The sequence below is a fragment of the Podarcis bocagei genome (genome assembly GCF_964188305.1).
Source record: "Podarcis bocagei genome assembly, chromosome: 2".
Classification (NCBI taxonomy): Eukaryota; Metazoa; Chordata; class Lepidosauria; order Squamata; family Lacertidae; genus Podarcis; species Podarcis bocagei.
Genome location: NC_138126.1, coordinates 81,283,997 through 81,290,547, shown reverse-complemented (window position 1 = coordinate 81,290,547; position 6,551 = coordinate 81,283,997). Strand labels below are relative to the sequence as shown.

Genomic DNA, 6,551 nt, shown 5'->3' with positions numbered 1-6,551 from the left:
TGACTTGCCTCTTCCTTTGCTTAGCACAGGGGTTGGCAAATAAGGCCTGGGGGCTGGATGCGGCCCTATCGCCTTCTCAATAGGAATTCGTTCATTTCCCCCCCCAAAAAAAAAAAAATTTAGTCCGGCCCACCACATGGTCTGAGGGACGGTGGACAAGCCCATGGCCGAAAAAGGTTGCTGACCCCTGGCTTAGTGTATGGGGTGGTTTCTCTCTGATGAAAGCTTATTTATTGGGCGTCGTGCGGAGGGATGGGTAAATAGCACCAAGGAAATACCATTGTTCCTGCTGTGAAGGAAGTAGCAGCATTTCATTCCTGCTCCACTACACCACTGATAGCAGTCCAAGTTTCATCCCCAGTGTAATAACAAAAAAGAGTGACTTCAGACATCACAGGAGATGCAAATTAATTTTTTTTCTGGTGTGAGCACTCTTCATCCTTTTGTATAAAGTTGCCTTTTTAAATGCCTTGAGCCATGAGCTAACTGCTATTGGAAATAAGATGTAAAAGTGCTTTCTAACTGTGCATCCCAGTTTATGGCATTGTTAATAAGAATGCAGGAATAAGAGTCTTGATTCCTGCCTTGCAGGGGGTTGCAGTCAGTGAGCCTCAGGGTTGCTTCTAACTCTACAATTCTATGCTTCTATTAGACCAGTTCTGCCCCCTTCAGTGTTAGCCTTTACTGAATTACATATTTAACTGCTGCGGCCATATAATGCGCATTTCTTCAATGTGTCCATTAGAGGGCACCACATTAAAACATTGGGCTCGACTTAAAGTTTTAAGAGATGTTCCTGTCATAATCTGATTTATACTTATGGTAAACGTCATCAATAAATGGTGTGTTTTAAGGGTTTGTTGTTTTTTAATCTTTTGAGGAATTTGTTGAGATAGGGCAGTTTGATGTGAAGGTATGAGCAGGGACTAGCAAAAGGACTGACCAGTTGTTCTGCTGCAGGAATGTTAAATGTTGGTATCCTAGCACTTTAACTATGACATCACCCCATTCCCTCAGAGGCCAGCATCATGAAGTCAGCAGCAAGGGCATTGCAACTTTCCAGTTTAAAGATTCTTGAAAGATTCCCAGTGGTGGTGTGAACTGAGCCACACAGAGCTGTTATTTAAGCACAGTGGACACCCAAAAGGAAAAAGGGGGAAATAAAGGTGAGGGGAAATAGAAATGAGGATTATTCAAAAGGACTTGGTGAAGAAAAGAATTCAAGCAAGCCCACTGAGACCTAAGCAAGTTTAAGCTTTACTTTGCTGTTAACTTGGTTACACAGAGAAAGAAACACCAACAACCCTATACAGGAGTTTGTGTGTGTAAAAAAAAAAGCAGATGGCAGAAATGACTAGGTTTGTCTGCCTAAGAATCTGGAATGTGTATTCTGAAATTAGAATTTACCGTATTTTTCACTCCATAAGGCGCACCTGACCATAAGGCGCACCGCTTTTTTTTGGGGGGGGGGGATTCAAGAAAAAAAATATTATTTAAAGGGAGCACTGAGCAGAGCCTGTATGCATCCCAGGCTTTGCTCAGCGCTCCCTTTCATGAACCACGCAGAGTGTGTGTGTGGCGGGCTGCCCTTCTCCCTCCTCGGGGAGAAGCCCCCAAAAGCCACACACACACTCCACGCAGCTCTTAAAAGGGAGCGCGACTCTTGGGGCTTTTGCAGGAGGTGGGGGAACTGAGAGAGCCTCGCTCTGTCCCTTCCCCCACCTTCCGCAAAAGCCAGGGATAGCCGCACGAAGCCTCCCCAGGGCTTGTGGGGCTGGCGGTGGGGGGAGCCTGGCCTTCCCCCAGCCCCAAAAAGCAGGTCGGGGAGCAGCGGAAAGGCTGCACGCAGCCTTCCCGCTGCTCCCAGAGTTTGTCGGGGCTGGAGGGGGAAGCCCGGGTCCCCCCCCCCCCAGCCCTAGGGACCACACATTCGCTCCCTAAGACCCGGGTTCAGTCCCCAGATTTACAAATCAGTCCCCATACAAAATCCATTGAATTTGAAAAGTGTCCCCGGATTCATTGAAAAAAATCTGGTAGCCTTATGGTAACATCTTGCGAAACTATTATCAATACAATAATAGGCAAGTAAAGTGGATTGTTTCTTTATTTGTTTATCTCCCACCTTATTTTCCAGGGCAGCAAACAAAGCTGAAAACACAGTATTTAAAAGCAACATATTTTACCTACTTTTGCTAACAGTCATAAGACACCCAAGATTACTATATAAAAATAGCAACAGCAGCCAAAATGGAGCAGCATTGAGCAAGCCATAAAACAAAAGATTATACCCAAAACCTTTTTGAAAGATGTTTTTGCCCCCTCGCCCATACAACAACACTACATTAGTATTAAGCAATTTTCATGCAAAACAAAAAACGAATGCACATGAATTTTGACAGGCAGTGGGAACATCCTAATTCCTGTACCATATACCCTGGAATCTAGGTGCTTGTTAACATAAATACTGGATGCATATGATGGTACTGATACACACGGATGCTTTCCATCCCTGTTGGAAGACAGTCCTTCTAACAAATAAAATCTCATCCAGATTAAACAGCACTGTGAGGCATTCTGATGCTTAAGTGCTTTCCCATTGATCTTTGGCTTTATCTTGGCCTCACGCCAGTTTTCTTGTAAGTGGTGCACTGGAGTGGCTTTGTGATGGAGGACAGAGATATGCAAGGGGAATTTATTTTAACAAGCTGCTGCGAGGATAAACATTATTAATCTCAATTAATATTAAAACAAACCAAGGGACTGCTGACTACATGTTGGTCACCAAAAGAAGGCTAAAGGCATGTGTGAGTGAGTTTGTGTGGTATTAAACTATAGAGAGAGAGAGAGGTAGATTGATCTTACGCTTTTGTTCTTAATGCTTATTCCCTACTGAAATAAGCTGTCTAATGGTGTTGTGGATTCTCCAAAAGCTGTTGCAAAACTGGTCAGGTTTCATAGAAACAAATGTTTAAAACAGTGATTTCTTCATAATGGCAGAAACGTGACTAAATACCCAGTGTCTATAATCAGTTATTTTACACTTCATAAGCTTTTACCTAGGTGCAATTAACATGTTCATTTAATTAATTAATGAATACCCTGTGTTGAAAGGATATAGTTATGTATGAGTGTGCAGGTGGTATGAAAGTTGGGAAAACTAATTAAAAATACATTGAACAAAATGGTGCATATTTTGTTTCATAAGAACAAAGTACTGCATACAGTTAACACCCTTAATTCTTAACTAAGCTGGTGAGAATGAAAGTCCAAATGTATGTCTTCCAGGTTTTAGTGAAACTATATTTTCCCTTTGTTAGGTCTCCCATATCCTGCAGAAAGAGTTGTGTAGGACACAGGAATTTATGGTACAGCGTTATTGGCTGATAGAGTTGCCAAGTTCTCATCTGGAGATGATGACGACTGTAAAATAGGTTCTCTTCCTTTTTGCTTCATTTATGCTGCAATCTTATGCACACTTACTAAGAAGTAAATTTCATTGAAATCCATGGGATTTACCTCTGAGTAAACATGCTCAGGGGGTCTGCTGTTAAATTCCCTTGTATTTGCATGGGAATAAAGTACTGATTGCAGTGTTGCTTTTGGCCAGGGTGAGGACTCTGGGCTTCCAGATACTTCCATGCGGCCTGGAGCTGATGGGAGCTGTGGCCCAAAAACCTGTGGAGGGGCACCAGGTTCCCTATCCCCAGCTGAGACCATTTCAGAAAGTACAAGGTACTCTGATTGGCTTCTCTCACCTCTCCAAATCTCAAGAGTAGGCCATCTGTCTCCTATTCAGCCATCAGGTAGACCACACAAAAACTGAGGCCTAGTTTTTTTTGTAAATCCCCAGAGCCCCACCTTGATAATGTGTGTGTGCATGTGTGCGAACGAACGCACTCTCTCCTTGGACCAATTAAAATTAGAGGTGCCATTAATTACATCCTATGTCTGAGCTGGGAAAACTACATTTCTCCCTAATACCAAACTTGCTAGCACTGAAATTTGAAATTCCAGGATGGATAGCAGTTCTACTTGAAATAGGGAGTCTGTCCAGTTTTCTCCAGTTGTTGTGTAGGCGACAGGCAGGGTTAAACACATAACAGTCCTTAGGGCTGTCTGCCAGAATTTAAAGCTGTCCTTTTAAAACTGAAGCTGGTACAAATGTTACAGTTCAAGGACAATTCAAGTCAGGTTTATTGCATTGCTCATACTTTGTAAAATCATCTAGGGCATTAAGAGACGATGCAGCCACTGTGCCTCATACTACACCACACCACACGGCTCTTTTCCCACCCTTCTTTCCAACCTGTTACAATGCAGATGTGCAGTGGCCTTTACATGGTCCCCCAAACAATGCAATTGCTGCTTCCTCCATTTTTGTTCCATGTGTTATTGGAGGTTGTGCAAAGTTCTGACCAAAGGCTTTCCTAACACTTTATAACATGCCATACAAGTGGTACCAGACCATTGGTAGGAATGTAATTTGCAAATGCTCTTAAAAAAACCACTTGGATCACAAGTCCTTCCAATGGCCCCAACTGGTACAAAAGCAACTTATAGAGGTAGTAGCAATTACACTACTCGGTGCCAGTGGATGCTAACAGAACTAAGTCCTCAACTACAGAGGTTATAGAGATATGCCTTGCTATATATTAAATTATACTGTTTTGCGCTGAGTGCTGTTGCTGCTGAAGAAAGGGGGATGTGTTTCAGTTGCTGCCAAGGACACAGATGAGATGTTTATAAGAGAATCCAATTAATCTGAAAGTCAGTGATGTGCCAGCACTAAATCTGAATTCCCTTTAAAATGTAACTAAGCATTCCCACAGCACTCCTCCCTACAGGGGTGTGTCTGCGACCTTCACTGGACAGCTTTCAGGGAATGCTAAAGATGCACTTCTTTACCCCAGCCTTTTGACACCTGAGGTGCATTTTTTTCAGGACCTACCCTATTTGGTTTCAGCTGTGCTTAACACTGGATTTTTAAAGTCACAAGCCCACAGACCTTTTAATGGAAACAGACTGTTCAGACGGAGGTCCTGGAATATTCCGGGGACGGCCAGTCACCCCTCCATGGCCCTGTATATTACTTCATTTGGCCTGTGGTGTAGCAGCACGTCCCTACTGAGTTTACAACTTGCATGAAAGATACAAACAGCTGCCTCATACACTATGTGGAGCTGAGTGAACACTGTTAATCTATAATATATGAAAGAACCATGTAGATACAGACTCCTATTATTTGTTGCAGGCTTCAAGGGGTGGGGACTAGGGGCATTTTTAGTTGCCATCCTGTGTGTCACAGGCAAGTCCCTCAGTGGAGGGTACAGGTAACCTGAAATTTATGTAGGGATTACGTTCCAGGGATAGTGCATAAAAACAAAACTGCGTGTAGTCAAAACAATCCTCTGAAAAACAGAAAACGCCACACAAAAACTGGTGCATGATGACTGTGTGGTATAGTGGTTAAGAGCGGTGGACTCGTAATCTGGGGAACCGGGTTCGCTTCCCTGCTCCTCCACATGCAGCTGCTGGGTGACCTTGGGCCAGTCACACTTCTGTGAAGTCTCTCAGCCCCACTCACCTCACAGAGTGTTTGTTGTGGGGGAGGAAGGGAAAGGAGAATGTTAGCCGCTTTGAGACTCCTTCGGGTAGTGATAAAGTGGGATATCAAATCCAAACTCCTCCTCCTCCTCTTCTGTGTTGCTTAGAGAAGCTTTTGATGTTTAATAGACTATTGTATTCTAATATTTTGTTGGAAGCCACCCAGAGTGGCTGGGGAAACCCAGCCAGATGGGCGGGGTATAAATAATAATTTGTTGTTGTTGTCGTCATCCTCTTCCAAGCATGGTATTGCTCCAGGAGATGATCGGACAGGCTTTGGAAACCGATAGAGATTTGCAGATGACATGGTTAGCCTTGGTTAAGCTTCAGAAGTTGATTGTGTGAACTGATTGGCTGCTGGTTGTTTTTGTTCTGAGAAACATGGTGATTGGCAACTGCCACTGTTGTTTCACAGCTGGAGCATTTCTGGATAAGGTCTCAAAGTGTCTGTAAAGCCACGTGTGATTTTGAGGCTGTGTTCAACAGAAGGATGAAAGTCAGCAATCAATTCATTCATGTGTTTTCATGTGCTTGGGAGAGCAAACTGATGCAGATTCCAACTTGCTGGCATATTCTGTCCATCATCCTCATCTTTGTCTTCTGTACATGATCTTAGCTGCTCTTCTTTGTCTGCAAGTGCAGCAGCATCAGTTGTGTGCACATTTTCCAGGTCAAAGTGGATCTTAAAGCTTTGAAGCCAACTGGGGCTGGCTTTGAACACCTTCCCAGGCTACCCATCCTCAGCAAAAGGCTGGGAGAGTACCTAGAGGCTGAGAGCCTTCTGTCACAAAGTGAAGCCATCAATAGGTATGCATTTACAGTTCATATCTTCACGCAGGAAGTTTATCGCCTTCTCAGTCTTCACCAAAATCTTGTCTTCAGTTATTTGAGCACTTGTTGCCACAGCCTCACAGATTCCCCCCCCCCAACTTTGATGGCATAGCTGC

General features: G+C 43.7%; 1 protein-coding gene across 1 annotated transcript in view; it reads left to right on the top strand.

The window, feature by feature from the left end:
- Window positions 1-1,082: 1,082 nt before the first annotated feature.
- The window catches only part of SH3PXD2B (SH3 and PX domains 2B), a 129,938-nt gene continuing 124,469 nt past the window's right edge, over window positions 1,083-6,551 (top strand). Inside the window, exon 1 of the mRNA XM_081178393.1 lies at window positions 1,083-1,244. The gene's annotated coding sequence lies outside the window, so the exon portion shown is untranslated. The remainder of the gene's footprint in view (window positions 1,245-6,551) is intronic.